The sequence below is a fragment of the Macrotis lagotis genome, chromosome 2 (assembly GCF_037893015.1).
Source record: "Macrotis lagotis isolate mMagLag1 chromosome 2, bilby.v1.9.chrom.fasta, whole genome shotgun sequence".
Lineage (NCBI taxonomy): Eukaryota > Metazoa > Chordata > Mammalia > Peramelemorphia > Peramelidae > Macrotis > Macrotis lagotis.
Window position 1 is genome coordinate 2628356 of NC_133659.1, and position 27384 is coordinate 2655739.

Consider the following 27384-nt stretch of genomic DNA (forward strand, 5'->3'; position numbering starts at 1 on the left):
ATTTTACCAAAATGGACATTCAATCACAGAAACCCCCCCCCCCCCCCCCCCCCCCCCCGCCCCCAGCTAAGGAATGGAGAAATAAGAAAAGTAAAATCACAGTCCTTGCCCTAAAGGAGTTCACATTCTAATGTTAAACAACATGTAAATAGCCATTTATATACAAGATATATTTAGTGTAAGCAGAAGGTAATTTCCATGATAAGACCTAAGGTGGGATGAAGGTGGGACCATGAAAGAAAGACATTTTAACTAAGACTGGATTTGAACTGAATCTTGTAGGAGGCTAGGGAAGCTAAGAGGCATAGGTGAGAAGGAAAAGCATCCCAGGTTGGGACACAGCCAATGCAAAGGCAGGGAGATGGCAAATGTGGAGGATGTTGTATGACCCAAACCAAAGTATCCCATGTCATTGGATCATAGAATACATGAAGGTGAATGAAGGAGATGATGTCTGGAAATCTAGGAGGGATTGTGAAGAGCTTTCAATGCCAAAACACATTTTCTAATCTGATCCTGGAGGCAATAGCCATTGGAGTTTACTGAGCAAGGGAAAGATGTGTTTAGATCTGTGCTTTGGCTGCTAAGTGAAGGGAATTGGAGTGGGGAGAGACTTAAGGGAGATCAGCCAACAGGGAGACATGAGGAGAGCCTAGACAGAGGGGGTGGTTGTTTGTCTAGAAGGCAGACATGGAGGATAGGCTGACAGTGAAGGAACTGTGTATCCCAGGATCATGGTTCCTACTTAAAGGACAAATTGTTTTGACCCCAGCAAGTCCCACTTTTGTGTGACTGGACAAATCATTTAACCATTCAATGTCCTAGACAAGAATGTCTGCTGAACACCTTACCTGAAAGGACTAGGAACAAGGAGTAATCTTCTGAGGATGATGATCTTCTGTACCCCTGCTAGAGAAGGTGGACACAAGGTCTCTTCATTCAACATCTGGATGTGAACTTGGTGGGACCAGTGCTATGGAAGCACTGGACAAATAGATAAACCTAATCCTCTCCCTGAGACTGAGATGCTATATTGGAAATTATGCCCCTAGGTGGGGAATGATTGTATATTGGTACTTATTTTTGAAATATGTATTATTCCATGTTAAATGATTCAATGGAATTGGGTGCTAGTCACTGGATCCTAACAAAATGGGTAGAGGGAAGATAGCGAGTAGGGGTTTGAATATTTAACAGTGGTAGAGAAAGCAATCTTACCATGTTCTCTGGACACCTGACTTCTAAGGAAGAGATGTAGCAGGCCTGACCTTGAGAGAGGGGGTCAAAGCATTCATGTTACACAATAACCCAAGCTATATGGTCTCTGTACTAAAGAGGAGCTCATGCCATCTATCACTCAGTAGGATTTTGGCTATCTTTTTTTGCTTCCAGCAAGGGAGCCTGGCATGTCCCTGATCCTATATATATTTAACAAAAAGGTATCAATTTTATTTTCTCTTCAGGTTCACATTCTCTTCTCACCCCTGTCCACTTTCACCAAGGGGGAAAAAACCCAAACTCTATTATCAAGGAAAAGAAATTCCTACATTATTCAACCCCCCCCCCCCCAAAGATCTCAGTCCATACTTTGAATTCATCACCTATCAGGAGGTAGATAGTATATTTCATCTTGAATGCTCTGAAATTGTAATTGTTTATTGTGTTGATCAGATTTAGTAAATCTTTCAAAGTTGATTATCTTTATAATATTGCTATTTCATAAATTGTTACTGATTCTGCTCTCTTTACTTTGCATCAATTGATACAAGTCTTCCATGTTTTCCCTGAAGTCATGCCTTACATTATTTCTTATAGCACAACAGATTTCTATCACATTCATATAATTTGTTCAGTCATTCCCTAATTGATGGAAACACTCTCAGTTTCCAGTTCTTTGCCACCACAAAAAAAAGATCGACTATATTTTTGTATAAAGAGATCATCTTCCTTTTCCTTTTATTTCTCTGGTGTATATACATAGTAGTAGTATTACTAGATCAAGGCTAGGTACATTTTAATTGCTCTTGGGGGCAGAGTTCCAAATTGCTTTCTAGAATGACTGTGATAGTTCACAGCTCCATCAACAGTGCATTGAAGTCTTTATTTTTCCACAATCCTGTCAGCATGTTATTTTCCTTTTTTGTCATCTGATGAATGTGATTTAGTACTTTAGAGTTATCTAACTATGCTTTTCTCATTTAGTGATTTAGAACACTTTTTAGAGATTGCAGTTGATAATTTGAATTTTTTCCTCTGAAAACTGCCTACTCATATCCTTTGATCATTTGTCATTGGAGAATGACTTTTCTTATATGGAATCACTTTCTTCTCTATCTTAGAAGATTTTTATCATAGAAACTTGCTGCAAAGAATTTTTTCGATTTTATAATTTTAGCTGCATTGATTTTGTGGAAAAAACCAATTATCTGTAATTAAAATTATGCATTTTACCTCTCATAAACTACTATATCTCTTGTTTGGTCATGAACTCTTCCCCTGTCCATAGGACTTACAAGTAAATACATTCATACTCCACTGATTTACTTCTGATATGATTGTCATCACTTGGTATACTTTAGTATATACCTTGATCCTGAAGACTGATTTCCAGTTTTCCCAGCTGCTTTTTCCCCCAAATAATTTTTACCTCAAATGGCTGGATTCTTTGGGTTTATGAAACAATCCATTGCTGTGTTTATTTGCTTCAGTATATAGTGTTGATAATCTATTTACCTGATCACCCTCCTTATTTTTTACCCTGTATTAAATGGTTTTTGTAATATAGTTTTAGATCGGGTACTGCTAGTTTCCCTTCCTTTCCATTGTTTCCCACTAAGCCCCATGGTATTTTTGACCTTTTGTTCTTCCATAGGAATTTCATTATTATTTTTCTAGTTCTAGAAAGTCATCCTAAGAAACAACCCCCACTCCATGATTGATTGTAAAGTGTAATATATATATATATATATATATGTATATGTATATGTGTATATAATTGGTATAATAATGAATAAAAAAGTAATTCAGGAGTATTGTCATATTTATTATGTTGGTCCAAGCTACCTAGGAGCCATGGTTATTTCTTCAATTATTTGGATCTGCCTTTGTGTAAAGAGTTTTTCTATTGTATTTATTTGTTTTTGTTTTTGTTTTTAGTTTTTGCAAGGCAATGGGGTTAAGTGGCTAGCCCAAGGCCACATGGCTAAGTAATTATTGTCTGAGGCTGGATTTGAACTCAGGTACTCCTGACTCCAAGGCCAGTGCTCTATCCACTTTGCCACTTAGCCACCCCCTTTCTATTGTATTTATAAAGTTTCTGCATGTGTCTTGATCCCCGGGGTTCTCTTAAAGTTAAGTAAAATGCTTCCTTATCCTCAAAAATGCTGTGTATTCTATTCTGCTTTCAAGCCATCATTGGTATATGCAGATAATGAGAATATGCAGATATCTTACATTATAGTACTTCAAAATGCTTTCAAAATTATAGATAATAAATAGCATTTACACAGTACCTTAAGTTTTTAAAAGCACTTTACAAATGATAATGATGTGTAAGAATCAAAAGGCAGCAATAAAAACTAATTTCAAAAAAAGATAGCCAGTGAAAATAAGGGGCTACCTATTAAGCAATTGTATTACCTTGGACATTCCTCTCCATTGCTTTAGGTCTCAATTTCAGTTATAAACTGAGGAGACTGTCTCTCTACGTGTTTCATAAAAGTAGTGAGAATAAACAAGATAGCTAAATACAAGGTGTTTCAAAGTTTGAATGCAGATTTACATCATTATGTTGATTAATATATGTGTAAGGAATTTAATAATAATTTTAGTTTCTAGAGATCCTTTTCACAGGCAGGACTTTGGCACTGGGAATCAGCAAAAACAAAATAACTAAAATAATTCATGAAATGATGAGAAGTCTGCATTTTTTCCTTGACCTGTGTAAAGTGAATTGGTACAATCTATTCTATATTCCAGCAGAATGGGGTACCTCCAAGACTATATACTGAAGTTAACCATTCTCACAGGAGTTGCAGACATCTGTGCTGTTCTGCTTGGATGGCCATGATTCCTAAGACTTGTAATAATTGTATTGTCCTGCACAGTAGACTTATCATGAGGCAATCCCCTCAGATTGATTGTTCTATGATCCCTCTCCTTCTCTTCCCACTTATGATCATGTATATTAATATCTACTTCCACTAAAGCAAGGTGAAGCCAATTAGGAAAAAATGCCATGATTTGCAAATCAGTTCCTTACAAAGAAAGTAATTAATTGAACTGTTACTTGAATACTGACACTGTCTTTGGCCTGCTCTGTAAAGTTGTAAGCAAACCCTTAAATGCTTTGCACTAAAACTTTGAGAACTCTAGGCAGCTAGGTGGCAGCAGGGCTGGACCTAACGTCAGGAAAATCTGAATTCACATGTGACCTCTCTGTTAACCCTGGGCAGATAATTTAAGTTGGCTTCAGTTTCCTCATCTGTAGAATAGGGATGATACTAATGGAATAGTCTCTACCTCCTAGAGTTGTTTAGAGGATAAATGAAATATGTGTAAAGTGTTTTGCAGCAATGCGTGACACCTGTGGATACCCCATCTCTCGGAAGGGTTGAGCTAGGGGTAGGCTCTCCTAATTCTTCACTGATGGATCTCCATACTTTTGTCAAGTCACTTTCGATTGTTTCGGTGCTGAGCTTGCTCCTTCCCTGACATTGTTGTAGTCATTGCTGTTGTTTTTTGGCTTCTGACTTCATTCTGCTCTTGTTCATGTCGGGTTTTCAAGATTCTCTCTTCAACACCGCCATCATTTCTTACCGTACAGGGACATCCCAAGCCATTCATGGACCACAATGCATTCATTCTCTTTTTCCAGGGTTATCTATTCCCTCTCTTCTCTTAGAGGGGGGACGCGAAAGAACGTCCTTTGTTGTTGTTGAAATCAGCACTACCGAGAAGGACAGCTCCTCCAAACCAGCACCTTGAACTTTCTGATCCCAGGAAGGAGTATCAAGGCCTTTGACAAATATTGGAACTCAATCCCCACCCAATTTCTCTGTAAAATGGGTCTGATAACATTAGTTCTCTCTCCTCCTTCCCCATTTGCCCTAAGCTCCTGCTATTAAGTTTCTGAAGCTAGACTAGCCTCTGCCGCGCCCCCCCGGTGGAGGCACAGCTGTCTAGAGACACTCATGCTTATCTCCCCTTCTTTGCAAGGCCTGGAAAGTCGAGAATGGAGGATAAAAGGGGTGGGCCTAAGTGCCGAGGTTGTGGCCCCACTTGGTTCAGCCCTCCATTTCGCTCATCCCCCCACCCCTTTCACCCCTGTAGTCTCCATCTTCTCCTATGGCGGATTGCAGGAGTCGGTTCCCATTTATCCGGGGCTCTTAGTTTTCAGTTTCTTTTCTCGACCCTGTTGCTGCCACCCTCTCTCCCTCTGCTGCACCCCCCAACCCCTTCCTCTTTCCCTCTTCTCCTCTCCATCCCTCTCCTCGCCCCTCTTCTCTCCCAGATCCCCGTCCCCTTCCCCCTCCTCCTCGCCCCTGCAAGTGCTTCGGCCCTCACCCCCTCAGCTGTCCCTCCGGCTCACACGGTCCCCCTCCTCCTCGGCCGCCGGGTCCTCTCTCCTGCCCCTCCAGCTGCCTCCCCCATCGCATCTCCCCACCCTGTGACGCGCAGGCTCTGGGTGGATCTGAGCAGGTGGCTCGGCTCAGACGGGACACGGGAGGCCGGAGGGAGGAGGAAGGTGGGAGCAGGAGAGGGAGGAGGAAGGTGGGAGCAGGAGAGGGAGGTCCGTGTGAGCGGGTCGCTCTGGAGCCTGGGCTCTGCCTTCCACCGGAGCCGCGGCATCAACGGCAGCAGGCAGCGGGCGGGAGCCCAGCGCAGCGGGCACCAGGCTGGGGTCGCTGCCTCGCAGATGCTGAGCCCAGCCCGAGGCGTGGGCACAGTGCGGAGCGGTCCAGGGGGCCGGGCGGGCCAGCCTGCGGGCGTGCCAAGGGGCCGGGCGGGCCAGCCTGCGGGCCAGGGGGCCGGGCGTGCCAGCCTGACAACTCCGGGAGCCGCAGCCAGCGGCGGGAGCCACAGCATCTGCGGCGGCCGCGGGAGCCCGGGGCCGGAGATGTGGAAGTGGAAGGGGACGCGGCAGCGCGGCCAACGTAAGTCCGGGCTCCCCCTGCCCCCCGGCGCCCATCCGCCCAGTGCCGAGCTGGGTGCCAGCAGTGCCAAGCGGGCGGGGGGCGTGAGGCGACGAGCTGCCTTCCCGGGGCGCCGGGGCGGCCCCTTCCCCGGCTCCCTCCTCCACGGCTAGCTGTTGCACCGGCCTTCCTCCGGCAATGGAGAGTAGGGCTCGGCCGAGCCCTCCGGGGGCCGCGGGGTCCCCTTGCTCCTCTTCTGTCCCGAGACCCCCAGAAGTTGTGCAGGCAGCGCTCCCAGATCCGACCCGGAGAGCGGAGGCCGCGGCTTGCCCTTCCTGGCAGGCTGCGGGGGCACTTTCTGTCACCTCCTCTCGACCTTTCCAGAGAGTGGGCCCCCCAACTCCCTTCCCCTCGGGGCTGCTGTGTGCAACCCTGGTCTCCAAAGTTGGAAAGTTGGGGAGGGGGCCTGGCCAGAGCGAACCCGGACTAGTGAGGCCTCCGACTACTCTGGAGACGCGGGTGGTGGCAGTCTCCTGGGCAGCCTAGGGAGGGCAGGTGGTGACCGGGTGAAGCGTCGGGGCACACGGGGGGGCACGCCAGCAGGGAGGAGGGTCCCGCCAGCAAAAGGAAGCTCACTGGGGAGGCAGCACTGCGGCGACCTGACCTGTGGGGTTGGCTGTGGGTTCGCCCCCATACGGGGGTAAGGGAACCTGGGTTGGTGCCCTCCTGGGGCCACCTTGAAGCTAGACAGGTTTCTTGGGTCTTGGGATTGTAGTGAGCCAGTGACCAGAGGAGGTGGGCTCCCTCAGGAGGTTTGGGGTGCTTGTGAGGACTAGGAAGATAGGGGTTCAGCTGGGGGCAGGGTGCAGGGGGCCTTTGAGCTTCGCTTTCCCATCAGATCTTGCCCTGGAGCAGCTCAGTTTCCCTCCAAAGGTCCCCCGGGCCCCTTTGGAGACCTCTTCCCTTGTGGGAAAAGGCTTTATGCTCTTGAATCCTAATCCAGGGAAGACTAGTTAAAACTGAAGGCAACTTCCTTTTCTTTTGAAATGACAAGAGCTTGCCCCTCAATTACCAGGCCAGGTTTGCTTTTGGGATTTTTAAGTTTTTAGGGTTTTTGAATGGAAGCTTCTAGAGAGCTGGGCCAGGTTCATGTCTTTGGCTCTGTATTGCCAAAATGGAGCTCCAGGCCTTGTCCATCTAAATGATTTCAGTAACTGTCCAGCTGAATACTTAACAGAGAAAAAGACCTGGAAAACTGTTAACTCCCTCAGTTTCCCTCTGATCTCTCCTTCTCTTGCTGTGGGTTCCAGGCACTATCTTACACAACCCTCTTCCCACTCTGTAAAACATTGCATTTAAACCCAGGTTAGAGTGGGGTCTCCACTGCACTAGGGTCTAGGAGGAGGTTACTTCTTTTTTTAATGGAGCCATATGGCAGGATGAGGAAAACAGGCTTGGGACATCTGCTAATGTGACTGGGCATGGGCAGAGATGCCACTGTCTGCTCCCATCAAAACACGAAAACCTTCCAGAATTTTTTGAATAAATAGAATCTTAAAGCCCCATTGAAGATACTAGTCATAGGCAAGTCCCCCTTTAAATGAGTGGACCCTATATGCAATGAACTGGGCCACACATTCCTGTGTGACCTTGGGAAAAGTCACTTCAGCTCCAAATTAAAATGAGGTGAAGGATCAGATGATATTTCAGGTCCTTTCTTGGACTGCTCTATGGTTCTATAACCCTTAAAATGAATCTTCTTCAAGCAGAAACTTGAGAAGAAAGTATAGAGACTTTAAAAGAGACTTCATTACAAAAAATATAGGAGGTGGCTTTGCCTTGTTGGTCAAGAGTGGGTTTGTGTTGCTGCATTTCAATCCAGGTGTTTGTGAAGGATAGAGATGGTTTCAGATCTCTTATGGAACAGTTAATTGTTTCTCTGAAAGAATGTCAGAGAGTTTCATTGAAATGTATTCTCAAGGACCACCATTGCAGTGTTGTGGAAATGAGATTTTCATGTACCTTGTCTTGTTTTTAAGGGGGACCACTAATGTTGATTCCCATTGCCATATGCTTCATCTTCTCTCTTGTAAAATCAGCTCTTCTAACTTTTCCTGGAAGAAGAGAGATCTTTTGTTTTCCTGTGGAGTCTCCCTTTATCAGACTAGGAATGGTTATCATGTTTCTGAAACCACAGACACAAAGTAGGGAAGTTATAGGCCTAGGACTTGCTTCTGTTGACCATTTTTATTTGAAAAATTCTCATTTCAGATCTGCCAGTAACAACTGAGCTAAGACTGGTTGATGGCTAGCAAGCTATTCCCAACTTGAACAGGCTAGTGGAAGTATCCATTTCTCAACCTGGTTTCGCTGGGGGATGCCTTTGGGAACTTGATTGGCTAAAGACCTGGTAGACTAGGGATATTGCAAGCAAGCTGCATCTCTCCTTAGCTACTCTAAGTGGGGTGGGGGGGGGGGAGTCATTCGCTGAAACCAGTGACAGGCAAGTTGCTCATTGGCTTCCCAAATTCTAGCAATAGAGAGCAGATATCTAGAAGAGACAGAAATTGGCTTAAGGGAAATGGAGTTTCTCCACACCAACAATGGAATGAGATGAGTTGGCACAATTTCTCAAGGGAGTAATAGCATTAATTCAGGACACCTAATCAAGAAGTGATTTTTTTTTCCAGCATGGCAAATTAAATGTTTGTCATTTTAGTGTTTATGATGCATTTCTGTCAAAGATCCCTTGAGTCCACAAACAGAAAATGTCTTACAATAATCCAGAAAACATCATCCAGTATCGGTAAAATAAAGCCCACTCGACTCATTAAATCTTTTTAAAATGGAGCTTCTAAGAATCAGTTGGAAAGGACTCCAGGGGGCTGACTCAGCCAAATCTCCTCTCCATTAATCCCAATAAATGGCCAGTCCAGCCTTTGCTTCAAGATTCCAAGGGAGGGAGAACCCACTACTTCTGGGGTCAGTTCATGTCACTTTCAATAAAGTGACATTATTATTAGGATGTTTTCTTCATATGGGGTCTTTGTCTTCCATTCTTCCAGTTGTAGCCTCTCAGGTCAGTATTCAGTAGGACAATTCTAATTTCTTTTACATGGAACATCCTTTTAAGTGCTTGAAGATCCAGCTGGCCTAACTTCCCACTTCAAATTTGCTCTTCTACAAGGCAAACATTCCAGTTCCTTCAACAAGTATAACATGGTCTTTTGTTCCCTCATCTTCCCTGGTTACCCAACTCTGCTCATGCTTCAGTTTGTCAATAGCTTTCCTAGACTTTGGGACACAGAACTGAGCCCAAGCAATGAAATGTGGTCTGAGTAGGGCAGAGGATGAGGAGCTGTCCCATGTTTTCCTTCTAAAATTCATCTCTTTTTAAAAGCAGTGAAGCAGAATTGCTTCGTAGTTGAGTTTAAAGGAATTTAGACCCCAGATGTATTTTTTAAAAGGAAAACATGGGGTGGCTAGGTGGTGCAGTGGATAGAGCACTGGCCCTGGAGTTCAAAACTGGCCTCAGACACTTGCTTTGGGTAAGCCACTTAACCCCATTGCCTTGCAAAACAAACAAAAAGAAAACTAAGAAAAATTGCAGGTTTAACCTTCCTCTCTTTCAAGAATGACATCAGGAAGCACAATTTTCTTTAAGATATTTATCAGTGACTTGGATAAAGTTGTAGAAGGGTGTTATGCCCATGATTTTTGTTTTGTTTTTGAAAGAAGAATCTGGATGATAGATTTGGATTTTAAGAAAGCATTTGGAAGTCCCTCCATGATATCCATGAGGACAAAAATGTAGGGATGCATGTAGGAATGTAGCTTAAGCATATTTCTAAATAGTTGGATGAAACCATGTGTTAAATAATGTATTCCTATCAACCTGACATAGGTCTTTAGTGGAATGCCAAAAGACTCTTTAGCTTTACTAAGTCTAAAATTTTGATCAATGCCTTGGATGAAGGCCTTGATGGCAGGATTATCAAATTTGTAGGTTTATAAAACTTGGAAGAAGGAAGATTCAGAAGGATTAGTTTGTTACTCTACTCTTTAGTGAAGGATCTTATGTCATTTTTTACTGATAAAAAATCGTACTCTCAATTTTGCACCTCAAACTTTTATTATTGTTCAGTTTTTGTCTTCTTTGATCCTGTTATCTGAATGGTCTCCTCTTGTCTCAGAAGTTAGACCCTCCCTTCATGACCCCTCTCATTCATCTTCAATTTCTCTTTTTTTGGTTTACTGACTCTTTCCCTGCTATCCACAAACATGTCCAGGTTTTCACATCTTTAAAAACTACAAATCTCCACTTAATCCTTCTACCTCAATAAACTATTATTCTGTCATTTCTCCCTTTCACAGACAAAAAGCTAAACAAAGTTATGTGTAATTGTTTTGGGCTTCTAATTTCACACGTATATGTGTGTATGTCTAAGATGGGATTTGAATTCAGATCTTCCTGACTCCATAGTAGCAATCTATGCCATGTAGATTCTCCCCACTCACTTTTAAAACCCTGGTTCTAACTCTAAGGAAGCTGTTCTCACCAAAGTTGCTCTAGGGTCTTTTCTTCGTTCTTACTCCTTGACTCTTTGCAGCTTTTGAGATTGTCAAATTATTCTTCTGACTCCAATATTTTCTCCTCCTCTGGTTCTCTTCTTATATGACTTTTTTCTTCTCTTCTTTTCTGGGATTATTCTACAAATCTTCTCCCTGAGCACAAGTATTTCTCTAAGCTCAAACCTGGGTAAACTCTTTATCTCTTCTCCCTCAGAGATCTCACCAGCTTTGGTGAGTTTATTAATAATTCCTCCCAATGTAGATGATTATCAGGTGTATAAACCCAGACTTCATTGCTTCCCTGAACTTCAGTCCTTAAAATGCCAGCTAGGCATCTCCACCTGGTCTCTCCACGTGGAGGTACCTCACATTCAGGTTCTAAAACCAAAGGCATTGTCATTCTCCCCAAACTTCCTTTATTGCTTCTGGCAACCTTACTGTCTTTCTAGTAACTTAGTTCCCAACCCCAAGAGTTAGCCATCCTCCATTCCACTCTCTGATCCTTTCTGATCTCAGGTGTTATATCCGGTTAAGTCTACATACCATTTATCTTCCCTGTCCATTTCCCTTTGTCCTTTCCCACAATCTATGCCCTCATTTTGGAGTCATCTTGTCTGAACTTTTGCCATTACTTCCTACCTGCTTTTCCTAAGACTGGTCTCTTCCCTTTCCAGCTAGGATGCTCCTGTCATTCCCCTCTTCCTGAGTCTTCTGCAATTCTCTATTGCCTAAGAGTCCTCAACTTGGCTATGTCTAGGTATGTATAGACAATCTGGGGGTAATTAGTGCTTCCAGAAATCCATGCAATTTTCATGTGTATTTAACACATAACTGAGTTGTAAGACCATTTGGAAACTTACTCTAGTCTTTTTGAATTTGTTTCCCAACATTCTCCTTTAAATTAGATATGTTTCTGGCACATAACATCCCATCTCCCTCTTCAGCCTTTGTAGAGGCTTCCTCCATTTTGGGAAAATGGATCTTCTTCCCCTTGACCTCTGTGACTTAGTGGTCTTTGCATCTTGGTGGGACCTCGATGCCTCTGCAGCTCATGAAATTGCAGGCTAATTCACTGAATGGAATAGAATATATATCTGCACATAGTTACAGAAAAGGGGTGGCCCTCCATTAGCAGGGGACTTAGTTCCTCAGGAGATCTCTATATTGTTGAAGTCATATGTGTTATATAAATACATGCATACCTGTCATATGCACACATGTGTATGACTATATCTATTCTGAAATATGGTTTTGTTGGTATAAGGGACCTTTCCAGATGAAAACTTCTTCCACAACTTTTTTTAGGGAGTTGCCTAAGGCAATGAGGAGTTAAATGATTGACCATGGTCAAACAAAGAGTTTGGCTTGGAGACAAGGTTTGAAACCAGGTTCTTTGGGATTGTTTTGTATCAATTTATGGCTGAGAAGAACTAAGACATTCACTACTGAACTTCATTACAAAGTTGGTTTATTGTGCACAAGGTTCTTCTGGTTCTGCTCACTTCACTTTGCATCAGTTCATATATATCTTTCCTAGTTTTTCTAAAAACATCCTGTTCATTATTTTTGATAGCACAGTAGTACTCCAGTACAATTGTTTAGCCTTCCCCAATGGATGGACTTCTCCTCAATTTCCAATTCATAGTCACCACAAAAAAAGCTGCTATAAATATTTTTGTATATATAGATCCTTTCAGGATTACAGATTCAGAGCTCAAGTGGATAGCAGCAGCCACCTAGTTCAATCTTCTAGTTATAGGAATGAAGAAGCTGAGGCAGCAGGCATAAGCATCCAATGCAGGATTTGAATCCAGGTCTCTCCCTCTTAAGACACAGAATTTCTTTTCACAGAACTTCCTAACTTAAACAGCTTGCTTTCTAATCAGCAAACATATTAGGATTAGGTTGGCTTCAGCTAGGCACGGTACTAAGAGCTGGAGATATAAAGTCAAAATGAAAAAGTTAACTGTTCTCACAGAGCTTATATTCTGGAGATGGGGGAAGGAAAGAAGAAAATAATGATGATAATGATAATAATAATAATAACAACAACACTTAAATAGTGCTATAAAATTCCAAAACACTTTCTGTATATTCATCTCCTCTGTCTTTCAAAATAGTCCCTTTTATAATAGGGAGGAACTCACTTTTTCCCCCATTTCCCAGGTGAGTGACTTGAGTCAAAAGTGTGACTTAACCAAGGTCTTGAGGTCAGATTTAAACTTGGGTCCAAGTGCAATGCTCTATGACACCACCTAACATTTACACAGATAAGTAAGAAGCATAACTGTTTTCACATATTTGAAATTAAAACTTACCTTTATTTTATACCTCAATACCGGTGGGGGAGGGTACAGACCAAGATCAGTGGTGGAAATTAGATCAAAGAAATTTTAGTCAAGTATGAAGAAGGACTTTCTATCAGTAGGAGCTGTCCAGGTATGGAATAAAGGCTACTTAATGAGGTAGGCTGTTCCCTATCACTAGAGGTGTTAAAGCAAAGGCTGTTTGAAATATGGTTAAATGGAAATGATGAGAACCTGGGAGAAAGTGAATGGCTCATCCTAGAATTCATTAGCACCAAAGAGAGGATGTTTATGTGTCTTTAAGAAAACATTTAAAAAAATTCAGCAAAAGCAAAACAGGCACTCACCTTTGTCTGAGATTCAAGAAGGGAAAGACAGTTTGAGGAGAATGGTAGGCTCTAATGAGTAAAGGTCTGCCAAACCAGGTGCAGATAATCTTCATCTGGAAGAAAGAGGGCACCTTTGAGAGGTGTACTTGGCAGTCTTGGGAACTTTCTAATAAATTCAGATTTTAAAACAACATGTATAAAACATGGCCAGACAGAGAAGAACACCCAGAGTGACCTGGGCCCCTAAGAGTGGAGTCAGGAAGCGCAGAGGCCAGGAGAAGCTGAGGTTTGTGGGAGATGCTAAGGACCCAATGAAAGCTTTAACACAAATTTCTGCAAAGGACACAGAAAACGAAGAAGAGCCAGGCCTCACTTGAGCTCCATGGAATAATGATGATGAAGGATGTCAGAGACAAGGTGCAACCATTCATCTCCTGTTTTTGTAGTAATCAATTTACTGGGGAGAAGGATGATCTTATGGGAAAATGAACTGCCCAAATGGACTGGGAGCAATGGCATTTGTTCTTCCTCACATCAGTCATCCACCACAATGAGTTTGGTCTGTGAGTTTATGGGAATGTTGGCTGATCTTTAAGGATTGCGGAGGAAGGGAAGATGGGAAGGGGTGACTACCACCCTGATTTTCACAAAGGTGGAGGCTTTCCAATTTCAGACCAGGATGTTTGGGACTTATCCCTGAAAAAATTCCAGAACTGCTACTGGGGGAGCTAGCTTGTTTGTGAGACAGTACTTGGCCAAGACAGACATGATCACTCAAGACTGACCTAGTTTCACTTGAACAAGTTGTGGAGGTTATACTGTCCTGATGCTCCCAAGGGTGGGGACAAAAGAGCATATTTGGAAATCACTTTTCACACTTTAAAGTACTATATAAGTGGTAGTGATTATTATTATTTTTAGTCATGGCATTAGTATTTTCTAACCAATGACTTGAATAAAGCTAAATCATGCTATTGAGCTGGTAGGTTAAGAGTTCTTGCTGATGCTCTGGATGATGATTAGAGGATTTAATAAATGCTTACTATACACGCCAAGCTCATATGAAGTGCTAAGGATACAAATACAAAAGAGTGAGGCAGATTCTACCTCAAGGAGTTTACATTCGAAGAGTAGAGGAGAATACAGAAAAAGGAGGTGGAGAAGGACTGGGATGGTCTTCTGAGAGGAGGCCATTTGGCTTGTACTATCTGCTGACTGGGAAACGAGATGCAGGTAGAAGTCAGGTAGTCTGTCAACAGGCATCTTTTAGTCACTTACTATTGCCAGGGTGGAAGGGAATCCATCCAAGTGCAGGAGTGGGGGAGGCAGAGGCAGAGACAAAATAAGAATCTACAAAGATTGGCAGACTGGGATTGTTGCAATGAAATGATATAGAGAATCATGAGTGTAGCTTTAATGATGTTAATCTTGTTAATTGTGGAAGCCTGTTTGCCCCTGAGATGCAAACTGACTTTGATTGTATCCTGTCTCCCCTTGACCCTGTTGTTTTATATCTTGTCTCCCATTTTCCCCTTTATTTTAACCTTGGTATAGACACTGGCATGACAGGAAATGGCATGTTGAACTTGGGGGATGAGCACCTTGGGACAGGAAGGACCAGCATATAGCTTGCCATTGGAAGATACCTGGCCCAAGGTGTAAGGCCATTCCCCAAGTGCCACCCTCTGTCCAACCTACCACAGAAGGGTATTTAATAGGAAGTGCCACCTCTTGGAGCTCTTGCTTCTTCTGGCCTCCTACCAGAAGGTATGGGGGTTTCTCTGGCTCTTCCTTAACCCTCATGAAGCACCATGGGCCTCACCATATAGCCTGGTTAAACCAAGCCCATGACTGGTCTCTTGCTCTCTACCTGCCAGGGTACATACTGCTTTTCTTACTAATTTTGGCCAATGTACTTTGTAACAATATTTTGCCATAATAAAATCCTGAGCAGTTTTAACATCCCAGAGAGCTGTGAATTCCTTCGCCTTTTCAGTGGCCTTAAATCTTCTGTCTTCAATCTCTAAATCTTTAATAATCAGCAACAAAGGGGCAACAGGATACAACCAACAATCAAGGTCAGTTTACATCTCAGGGGCAAACAGCCTTCCACAATTAACAAGATTTTAACATCATTAAAGCTACGTTCATAATTGTCTACATCATTTCCCTGCCTCAGGATGATTGGTCTAAGCAAATAAGATGAAATTCAATAGGAAGAAATATAAAGTTTTGTACAATGGTTCAAAAAATCAACAAGTACTAGTTGAGGCTTAGTAGTTTTTTGTTTTATTTTGTTTTTTTTTTTGCAAGGCAACAGGGTTAAATGACTTGCCCAAGGTCTCACAACTAGGTAAGTATTAAGTGTCAGAGACTGTATTTGAATTCAGGTCCTCCTGACTCCAGGGTCAGTGCTCTATTTACTGTGCCCCTTTGTGCCACCTAGTTGCCCTGTTACAGGAGTTTTGAAAAGAAAAATACTTGGAGGTTTTAGCTGACTGCAATCTTGGCAAGAGTCAGGACCAAATGGTAGAAGTTATAAGGAATTTCAATACCAAATGTTCCAGAAGTCTTAGTGCTGGTACAGCTTATAGCTGGGGAGGAGGATCAGTAAGTTACATCTGCACTAAGACTTTTGGGACACCCTGCATAATGAAGAATTTTTTAAGTAATCTGTGATTTTGAGTGATCTGTTTCTGTCATTTGAAATCTTCAAGTAGAGCTGGGATACTTACTGACCAGAAATGTTTAAGGATTCAGGTCCTGGGAAGGTGTTGGACTGGAGAAATTTGGAGGTCTTCTCCAGTTGTGAGATATTGTCCCCTTTTCATGAAGTGCATGAAGACACATAGAAAAATGGCCTTTATATGATCGGATGATATGAGATGGAATGCTTCTCCTGAAAGACTTTCTCCTACCAAGCCCAACTCACCCTCCCCAGTCCTTGGGATTTTGTTACTTATCCCTCATTCTGATGAGCTAAGGAACGCTCTGTTAGGTTGCAGAGATATCTTGGATCTAGCTCCTAATAACTCACTTATATTCTTGGGTCAGATCAGCCTATACTTAGACAAGGCTTCAAAGGGATGAGAACTAGGAGAAGACTGGCTGAGATAATGCTTTGAGCAATGAGTTTTCTTTCAAGTACCTGTTCTGGGCCAGGTCTGTTGGTTGGGGACTACAAAGAGCCAAATCAAACAAGCTCATTCTCAAGGAGCTTCCTTTCTGTAAGGTGAGAGGCAGTTTGGTGGAGTGAAAAGAGCCCTTGTTGGGGAGTCAGGAAGACCTGGATTCAGATCTTGTCTCTGGTACTAATTGAGAGGCCATTGGCAAATTACTGAACTCCTCCAGCCTGACTTTTTTCATCTGTAAAAGGAATGGGTTTGATTAGGGGGGTCTGTAAATGTCTCTGCTAGCTCAAAATTGACAGTCCTTAGTAGGAGCAAGAAATTGCTGGGGGGAAGGAGAGAGAGGTGGGGTAGAAGAGTGAGGGAGGGGACAGGGCTCCTTCTCCCTATTATTTCAGCAGCATGAATCACAACACTTACTTGGTGACTCCAAAGCTTTCCCACCTCTTCCTTCTCATTCCCAGCTCCTTATCCTCACTCACACAGGCTCTGCTCCTGTGTTATAGGAGAAAATTTGTCACTTATACAGGCTCAATTGGATTATAGAAAAGAAGGGGGAAACTATTGAGTATCTCTCAAGACAGGGAGGCTGGGAGGTGGTTCTGGCCTCAGCCTTCTCTTGACTGTCAGCTATTTCTTGCCCTGTGCTCCTGGTTGCAGATGATTTCTCTAACCTCAGTTTCTCCTGTTGGCTCTCTCATCTGAAATCTCCAGCTACTCTCTGGACATCTCCACTTGAGTCCCCACTGGTCCCCATGTCAGAAACAGGATGTTGTTCCTTATTTCAAATGAGATATTTGGAAAGTGCTTAGCCCAGGAGCCTGACCTGGCTAAGCTTGACCTGGCTCAGGGCAGGTGCTTATTCTGTTGCAGAGTTGAGACTTGAATGGAGGCTTCCCAACTCCTGTCCAGCACTGTGATGGATATTTGGGATAAAAGATCAAATACTAATGAGAAATTCCTTCCTTCCTTTCTTCTCTATTGAGGCTCCGTGCTGGCTCTGGAATCTCCTCTGCTGAGATTCTTGCCTGCTTTCCAGACCCATCTCTGGTTCTGCCTCCTCCAGGAAGCCTTCCTCACTGCTCTCCAGCCAGAAGGGAACTTTGTGTGCTCTCTTTGGAGCTCTCCCTGAATTCTAGAAACTTTGGAGCAAGAAGATAGTACCTGAAAAGTACTTTGCAATCCTTCTAACTGACAGAAAGGTTGACTCTTGTTATTTGAATACTTTGTGTATTTTGTTCTTTGAATTTCTTTTCTGTGTTCTTGTTTTGTGCTCACTAAATAATTATTGAGTTGAAATATCAGATTTATCCCAGGAAGGTGTTAAATGTCTCTCCATGCTTGGTAGTAGGCTTGGCAGGACCTTTCCTGGCAAGAGGTTCAGATGAGAACTTTGACTTAGGAATCCAGAATTAGAGGCAGAGAGTGTATAGAGATCATTCAGTCCAATCCCTTCAGTTCATGAGGAGGAAACTGAGTCACAGAGAGGCTAACTTAGCCTTCTCTGTGATCACATAGGCACTTCCATGTCACTTGAAATTAATGCAATTGCATATCTTTATGCATTCCCTAATTAGTATTTTTTTCATTAATTCAGACTGACCTCTTCTTCAATTACTTGAATTAATTTTATGGTGCATCACATTTTTTTTTTCTGAGAATAGGGTTTTTATTGTGTGGCTGAGAATCTCTTTTGTGCAATTCTTTGGTTCATGAGTCACAATGAAGACTGGGTCTGCTTTTGAGTAGCTACACTGCCGGTATTGATGAGTCTCTGAGGCCTCATACATTTGGGGTTTAATATTAGCTGAGAATTTCCTAATTGTTCCCTCTGGTTCCAGTGTTTCTTGCTCTCTAATCCACACCCCACATAGCTGCCAATTTGAGATCATTAAAACATACATATGACCATGTCATTCCCCTTCTTAAAAGTCCTCAGAGGCTCCCGCTAATCTCTGGGATAAACTGAGCAGTTCCCAGCCTGGTGCTGTGTCCCTTCCCACCCTCCACCCCCCCCCCCCAAGTTTTCTTTGATGTTATTTTTCTTCACACATTCCCTGGACCAGACAAAGCATCCTCTTAGGTAGTCCTCACATGTGACAGTCTATCTGGCTTTTATATCTGTGCTCAGAAATACTCTTAGGTCTGGACTGTATTCAATCCTTAGCTCTAATGACTCTTAAAATCCCTCTGTAAGGATTTGTGAGGGTGGGAGCCTTGGACTTCTTGCTTGAGTCAATCAGTCAAAGCTATGAACTAAATGTGAGCAAAGCCCAGCCATTCCCACCAACCAAAGGCATTTTAACAAGGTGTAACAGAGAGTTGAGATTGACTGAATAAATTCAGACTCAAGTTGTAGGTATTCTATAAGCTGGTAAGCTAGCTCCAAATCCAGGAGGATTCCTAGCTCTGGCAGCATAGAGGAGAGAGCAATTCACCTAAAGTCCTGAGAAAAAAATGCGAGAGAGAGCTTCTGTCTCCTTCCTCCACCAGGTGAGGATATTGTGAACTATGGAGGTTTGGAGGACCAGGGATTACTCTCCTCCCCACCCCTAGGCACAATGGAATGGGGGCAGTGAGTGACCCCCCAAATTTGAGAAAAACTAGACCCACATCCCATTCATAAGAGAATGTCCTTGTGGGAAGGGGCATTTGTTTTTGTATCTCCAGCACCAAGTGTGGTAGGTGATTACTGCCTATTTGTGAAACTGAAGAAGACCTCTGGCATCCATTCTGACCCCGTCTCCTCTCCAGATGCCCAAATTTAGCCTGAATTCTGTGCAGAGAGAACAAACCTCTTAGATGTCTCAATGGGTCCTTTGGTCCTTGGTGTGAATTTCTAGGTTCATACTTCCTTAAGACATTAGGCAGCTTTTCATTCTCCTTGAATCATTACTGTTGTAGAGCAAAAGTTCTGATTTTAAAGGTCAAGCTTACTGGAATGCAAAAGAAGTGGACCAGAAATCAATGGAGTAACAAACAGCATGATTCTGGAGACAGAGGACCTGGGTTCAAATCTTTCTTCCAATGATTGCACCTTATATGACCTTGAGCAAATCTATGTGTCTCAGTTTCCTGTAAAATGAAGGGGGTTGGACAAGAGGACTTCTGAACTTTCTCCTACCTCTAGAGTTAAGATATGATCTCTATTTGCTGTAGTCTTGGTTCTGCCACTGTTTAGGGTCCTTTTTAGTGGTAGATAATTTATATTTTGATTTTCAACCTTCCATCTATAAAACTTAGAATAATAGCTCTATAGTGTAGTTCATAGAATTATGATGAAATTGGAAGGAAAAATATTCAGGAAACCTTTTTCTTCTTCTAAATAATGCAAAGTGGAGAACACTGTATAGAAAGCTAGATCCAGTCAAGGAAAATATGAGCTTGAATCTGGTCATCTCTGAAGATTCCAGGAGTGTTTGGTATTTGTGATGTTTTCATGAAACCTTAGTGAAATGCTCAGTCCATCTGCAAGATGGTGATCTGTCTGGGCAGAGCATTGGATTTGGATTGGGAGAAACCCTGGCTCCTGCTTCCTGATGCTGTGTGACCATATGCAAATTGCTGAACTTTTCTGTGCATTAATTTTCTTGTTTGTTAGACAGGTATAAGATGTCCAGGAATTCCCAACTCACATGTATACAAACACATGGGCAGGGCACAGGGTAGAAAGGTAATAGAGAATCAGATGACATCATGCATACAAAAATGCAGTTTCCAGAATCTGTTATAAAATTAATTGATTCATTAGTCCCAGACAAAAAATCATTATTTTTATATGTTTTGTGTTGTTGGTAATTAGTGTCTAGAGAGTCAGAAAGTCTATTTCTATATGTCTGGCTCATCTTGTCTAGCTCTATCTCTTATTGTTTCTATCTATTTTGTTGCTGTCTGTTTGATTTGTTGGGTCTCTATCTATCTGTCTATCTATCTATCTCTGCCTATTTTCCTGCTAGCCTGCCTGCCTGTCTGTCTATCATTCTCTCTCTCTCTCTCTCTCTCTCTCTCTCTCTCTCTCGCTCTCATGACATCTCACCATCACCTCAATGGGAAGACAGTTCAGTAGACTTCTTCCTGGGTTTGGAATGCCTTAATCCCATTACTTAATTTTTTTCTCCTGAAATCCTGAGGGGACATTTTCTTTTGTGGTAGAAAGAGATAGGTATCAATATTTTCATACTTTGAGTCAGGCTTGAATAACCAAGACTAATGCTTTTGACTTTCAAAAATAAATGCAAGGAGCCCATTTATTCCATTTTAGGGAATATAACCTTAAAGTGTTATTAAAAAGAAAAGAAAACTCCCAAGATTTTTTCATTATATATAACCCCCCCAAATCCCCTAGAAACATGCAAAATGTTCGGCAGTAGGAGAATAGTGAAATGAATTTAGGTCCATCACTATGATGGAATTTTGTGATGCAGTGATGATGGACAAGTATGAGGAATACAAAGAGATCTGGAAAGATCTTCATGAAGAATGCAAAGGAAAAAATATCCAAGCCAAACAGTCTAGAGAAGCAGTGACTGAGGGCTTGTTGTTATTAGCTTATTAGCTCTACGCTCAATGCTGAGGATACGGATGGACAAGACAATCTCTCTCTATCTGAAGCACAGACTCTAATTGTAAGAATCATCGCCCAAAGGAGGTTTCAGATCATGGCAATGACCATGGTAGGCCTTAGGTTCTGGAAGGCAATGAGCCCTAGGATCTTACAATGACAGTAGTAGAGTAAACAGGGGAGTGTATACGAGGCTCAGAGTGGATTGGAACCCTGACTAGCCTATGACCTGGGCGGGGGGGGGGGGGGGGTTAGGGGTCAGTCTCCCTCAGCCAGAGGGCAAAGGGGCAGTGGGAGTTGGGCCTGGGAAGGTCCTTGGCATTGGTACTTGTCCCATTCCAGAAGAATAGAACCCTCACTACATAGGAGCATCTATGAGGAAAGGGGAATGAATGGACAAATGGAGAATACTAAGAAGAAATTGGGAGGGGGTACTTTAACATTTAAATGAATGCATTTAAATGTAAATGGGTATTAACCAAGTGTAATTGGTTGTATTGATGTTCAATGGCAAGTCTTTAATAAAACATTTCTAATAAAAATGCAATAGACATATTAGACTTGTAACACCAGGTGTCATTTTAAGGGTGATTAAATGCAAATGATTCTTTGTTCAAAATAGACATATTCAACTGTCATTCTGGGTTGCCTCAGAAATGCTCATTTGAGGATATTTTTAGGTTACTCTATAACATGAAGGCCTCTTGACTTGAGTTCTAATCCTATCTCAGATACCTCCTTCCTTCTGTGTGGTCCTGCATATGTCACACAACCTCTGCCACTATGAAATAGGGTCTCTATTCCCCTTCTCCCCCCTTTGGGGGGGGTTCTTTCATTTCAGGGCACTTTCTACCTCACCCTTATAACCTGCATGGGAGAAGCAAACCTGTCTTTTCTTAGAATCCTCACCCTAACTTCCCAGGAGACTCAGGAAGCCACTCCCAGAAGACATGGGGATGCCTGATTGATTAAATGTGTGCATAGGAACAGAACACCAGGAATTCTGGAAGCCTGGGTGGGGAAGGGGGCTCCCAATTCCCTGCTGCTTGCTTCTTATTTGAAAGAGAGAGAGGAAGGGAAGGCAGCTCTTTTAGTTAGGGCTGCCTAGGGCTGCATGAGGCTGGTGCAGGATCTGGTTCTCTCTTCCTTTGTCCAGGCCCCACCATCTCCTCCACAGGCCATCTAGATGTAAGATCTTTAGTCACTTTTGATCTCTTTCCATTCTGGGCCCTAATGCTGTTTGGGGTTGACTTAACAGTAGCTCTGTTTAAGCTGGTTCTCTTCCCTGCAGAGCTTCAGACATGAATTTTTCAAAAGTGGATCCATTTCCAATTATTTCTGTTTCCTTTCCCATCTTCATTTATGGAGAGCTCAGTGTTTGGTCATTAGTACTTTTCAGACAATGCCTTAACAACACATATAAATACATAATTTACATGGCAACTTGAGCTCTACATAATACTTTTAGATATGTGAAAGAAAGAAACAGGCTTTTCTTAAACACCAACTACATGCAAGCATTTTAAAATAGCATCTCACTTTATCTTCATGAGGAAACTGAGGCTGATAGAAGTGAAATGACTTGCCTAGGGTCTCACTGATAGTGTCTGAGGCAGGATTTGAACTCATGCCTTTTTCCTGACTTTTGGCCCAAGCCTCTCTTCACTATGCCTCTAAGCTGCCTGTAGGTAGGGAAAGAGTGGGAGGGTGAAAGGAAATGGAACTCTGGAGAGATGGAAGGTCTTGAAACCTGTCTGCTTTGTTTCTTGAGGTCTTGAAGAGGTTGGGGGGAAAAGTGGTTTTAACCTGGGATGAGGAAAATAGCAGTAGGACCACACGATGGAATAAAAATAAATTATAAAAATCCATGGGATTAGGTGAGCTGCTCTTCAATGTTGATTCATTCCCTTCGATGCTCAGGCATGGGGCACTCCAATGAAGAGGTGTGTGAGCACACCCGTCTGTGCCTGTGGGTAGATATGTATCTATTGGGGAGCATAGGGCAGAATCTCTATGCCTCTTATGGGAGGAGGGGACCATTTGGGATGATCCAAGGAGACATTTAGATTGCTCATTAAGGGCTGCAAAGTGTCCCATGAACACACCTTCACTCATTGGACCCTTTCAGCAATGCTGTGAAGTTGTACTGAGGGTAATTGTGTGTTATCCCCATTTTTCAGGTGGGAAAACTAAGGCACAGAGAGGTTGGGTCTAAGGTGAGATTCTAGTCCAAGTCTCCCCTCTTTCTGATCTGCTATCTTTCCCATTAGAAGCCATGAAGCATTTTACAAAGGTCAAGTGTGATTGCTCCTAAGACCTCAGACCAAGCTGTGGTTCATGGATTATCAGTGGTATTCAAATGTGGAATCCTAGATTCTCCATTGTAAAGGAGTGGGTTTCAGTGGTCTTCCAACCCAACCTAGTTTTCATGGGAATCTCCCCTTGCACCATTGCTACAAGTAGTCACACTTCTTCTCAATGAAGATGCCTTCTACTTCCAACTGAAGCATATTCTTCATCTGGACCAAAGAGGCAGGCCATTCCTTGTGTATGTCCACTGAACTCTGACTTGTTGGAAATGATCACCATTGTTTTTGGAGGGACACCTCCTGTAGAGCCATTCCTTTACTTTTGGATTTAGGGACCCCAGAAGGGTAGCTGCTGCTTACTCTCAGGTAATTCTGGGCTGTATACTTCTAGTCCTGCTTCTGAAGAGCCCCCACCACTGTGTTTCCCATCAGTGGAGTTCAGAATACCTATGTGACCTCAGACCTATACTAATTGTGATGTGAAACCTTGGACAAGTCATTTAACCTCTGTTTTCTCAGCTATAAAAAGGGATTAATAACAGTATCCACCTGACCATCATTTGGGGAATGGTGGAAAAATTGCAGATTATGAATGTGATGGAGTGTTATTGTTCTGTAAGAAATTATGAAGGATGGGACTTCAGAAAAGTCTGGAAAGACTTGCATGAACTGATGCTGAGTGATGTAAGTAGAACCAGTTGAACACTGTACACACTAATAGCAACATTGTGTAATGGAATCAATTATGGTGGACTTGATCATCTAGGCAATATAGTAATCAAAGACCATGAAAGGGCTTGAGATGCAAAATACCATCCACATCCAGAGAAGAAGCAATGGAATCTGAAAGTAGATCAAGGCTTACTCTTTTTCATTTTTAAAATTTGTTTTTATTTTTTCTTTAATGATTTTTTTCCTTTTTGTTCTGATTCTGCTTTCATAATATAATTAATATGATTCATGTTTATCATAGTTATACATGTATAATCTAATCTCTATATAATAATATAATCTCTATATAGATTGCTGTCAGGGGACAGAAAATGGTTGCTGAAAACTATCTTTGCATGTAATTGGAAATATAAATAAATAAAAAATAACAGTGTCCACCTTATAGGGTGCTTGGTGAGGATAAACTGAGATAATATTTGTAGAGGGCTCAATACAGCCCAGTACTGGGTGGATGTCATATAAATGGTGATTCCTTTCCCTTCTCCTACTACTAGAGGGACTCAATTAGGTTTGATAAAAGGTTATTTTCTGAGTCCTGCCTTAGTGATCCTGCCTCAGCCTCAGTCAGAAAGGAAAAAGAGACCAAAGGAGCAGTCCACTCCTTGTGTATGTCTACTGAGCTCTGGTTTAGCAACCTTTGAGTCACAGGTTCTGACTCTGCAGACACAACTTAATCCTGCCCTTAATCTGTCTTAGTCACTTAGACTGGACTTATCATCATCATCATTATAATTATCATTAATTACTATTCCCCTTCTGAATTCAGGTTGGTCCTCAGGTAGACATTCAGTCCACCTTTGTGTAGGTACCTGCAACCTTTCTAGGTAGGGACAGGAGTGGTCCAGATCTGGCAGAGGGCATAGGCTTAAACTTGGCATGACCTTTCCAGGAGGCATCAGAGTAAGATATTAGCAGAGGTTTCATGCACTCAATAATAATAAGGATACATGTAAAATATAAAAAATACAATTTTTTCAGTAGCAGTAATATCCTGGAAGATATATAGATACTATTAGAAAGGCACACACTTACATAGATCCCCTCCAGAAAAAGATCCTAAAATGAAAACACCAAGGAATGTTGTGGCAAAATTCCAGAACTATCAGATAAAAGAGAAAATCTCACAAGCAGCCAGAAAGAAATAATTTAAATATCAAGGAGCCACAGTAAGGATCACACAGGACCTGGCTGCATCAACATTAAGGGATTGAAGGGCCTAGAACGAGATATTTCAAAGAGCAAGGGAGCTTGGAATGCAGCCAAGAATCTACTTTCCCACAAAGCTGAGCCTTCTCTTCCAGGGGAAAAAAGATGGACATTTAAGAAAATGGTAGAATTCCAAAAATCCTTGATGAAAAGATCAGAGCAAAATAGAAAATTTGGTCATCAAACAGGAGGTTCGAGAGACACATGAAAAGATTATAAAAAGGGGGGGGGCGGTAAAAGGGAAAAAACTGCTATCCAGTAAGTTGAAACTGGCTATATCCCAGCATGGGGAAAAAGAAAGACACACACTTACATTCAATGTGAAATTAGAGAAAGGGAGCTGACCTGCATTGTACTTACCAAATTAATGACTTTCCTGATCATTCAATGGATTCACCAACCATAAAATGGGAAGATGGCATTTATGATTTGACTTTAGTTTCCTAAACCTTGAGAGAAGCACCGATAATTTCCTTCAGTTCTCCCCCTGAGTGAAAGGAATGTCATGACCCTAATTACTTAGTGAATTAAAATAACTTCTTCCTTTCAGTTGATTTGTGGTTTTCTTGCTGTGTATCTTTCTTTTGACCACCTGGTGACTTACCCCTTCACTATGATCCTGTGGAATTCTTGTCCTTGATTTCCTGTTATTCCTCTACAGTGGGTTCTCTAAGATGTCCCATGCCGTCTAGATCTCTTGACAAGACATGGGCACCATTCAGTAAATGGAATGACCATGGGTTTGCTATTCTTTACTTTTGCTCTGGTGAATAAACTCATTTTAAATTCAGATTATTTTTAATTTCATTGTGGTGTTGTTTTTTATATTTTCTATAACATGAGAGGATTTGGGGAACTTAAAAATATGCCAGTATTGGGGCGGCTAGGTGGTGTAGTGGATAGAGTACCAACCAGGCACTTAATAATTACCTAGCTGTGTGGCCTTGGGCAAGCCACTTAACCCCATTGCCTTGCAAAAATGTAAATAAATAAACAAACAAATAAACAAACAAACAAATAAATAAATAAATGAATAAATATCCCAGTATTTATGTAGAATTTAAAGATTAACAAAGTAGTCACTCAGCCTCTCAGAGAAGACCTTCCTTCAGTCTTCATCTCCCACCAGCTGCTCTTTTATGGATTGGTCTCCCTTATGGCACTAGGAGAATCATTATCAGCCTATCCTCACCCCTCCCTAGTCTCCTCTTTGATCCTCTTGCCAGGAGGACTGAGTCTCCTGTTCACAAGGACTCTCAAGCCAGTTCTCTCCATTTCTTACCAGTCCCACTTCTTGGCCTGGACTCTGGTGCCCCCATACTAGGACTCTTTGTATCTCTCTTATAGTGGCATCTTCCCCCGTTAGACTGTAAGCTCCTTGAAGGCAGGGACTCTTGGTCTTGAACTTGTAGGGTCTGCCACAAAGACTCATTCAATGCAAATGTACCATTTTCCCCCAGCTCTTGGCTAAGAGGAATTTTACAGTCTTAATCCTCTAGTGGATTGAAATGACATTGAAAGATGCTTAAATGTTTCAATTGATTTGTGATCCTATTGACTTGGGCAGTTCCATTAAAGATGCAGATAACAGCCCAGTCAATTAGGAGTCTGTGTAATTATATTTTTAGTAAATAAAAAAATGTATTTTTGTCTGACCTGTGATTTCCTTGGTCTGGGAATTCCCAGGGTGGTCACTTCCTTCACTAATGCAGTCCTGTAGTTTCTCTGTGATTTGGTGATTTTTTTTAAATGATCAAATAACATGGGCGTCTATTCAGTGAAATGTCCAACTTACAGCTTATTTGTTCTTTCAGGTCATGATTTGGTCTTAAGGGAGTTGCTTGGAGCTCTGATACTTGTCCTTTGTGGTATGACAGGGAGGGAGGGAGGATTGTGACCCAGTTGTGCTTGTTCCCTGGCCAGCCAGCTGTCTTCTTTATGACCTGTCACCTCTCCTTTTATATGCAGAACATGTTTAGGGCTCTGAGGAGGCCTACTGTGTTTTATATTCATATACACACATATTCACACATGTATACAACTATATATGAGTATATTTATATGTGTATGGGTATATTTCCCTTCAAAATCCTTTCCTTTCAGGGGA

The 27384-nt window shown here is 42.2% G+C and overlaps 1 protein-coding gene and 1 long non-coding RNA gene across 7 annotated transcripts in view; one reads left to right on the forward strand and one right to left on the reverse strand.

Moving 5' to 3' along the window:
• SLC44A5 (solute carrier family 44 member 5) overlaps nucleotides 1-27384 on the forward strand; it is a 380222-nt gene that overhangs the window by 23156 nt on the left and 329682 nt on the right. The window lies entirely within an intron of this gene.
• LOC141512315 (uncharacterized) lies at nucleotides 1180-27197 on the reverse strand. 4 transcript variants are annotated; one of them, XR_012475451.1, is made up of 5 exons: nucleotides 26934-27197; nucleotides 25638-25764; nucleotides 16890-16964; nucleotides 13360-13454; nucleotides 1180-1268 (listed from the first exon to the last, which is right to left on the reverse strand). It is a non-coding gene; the product is annotated as an uncharacterized LOC141512315 (long non-coding RNA). The 4 variants fall into 4 exon arrangements; XR_012475449.1 differs by lacking the exon at nucleotides 1180-1268 and adding an exon at nucleotides 7868-8319; XR_012475448.1 differs by lacking the exon at nucleotides 1180-1268 and adding an exon at nucleotides 7871-8248.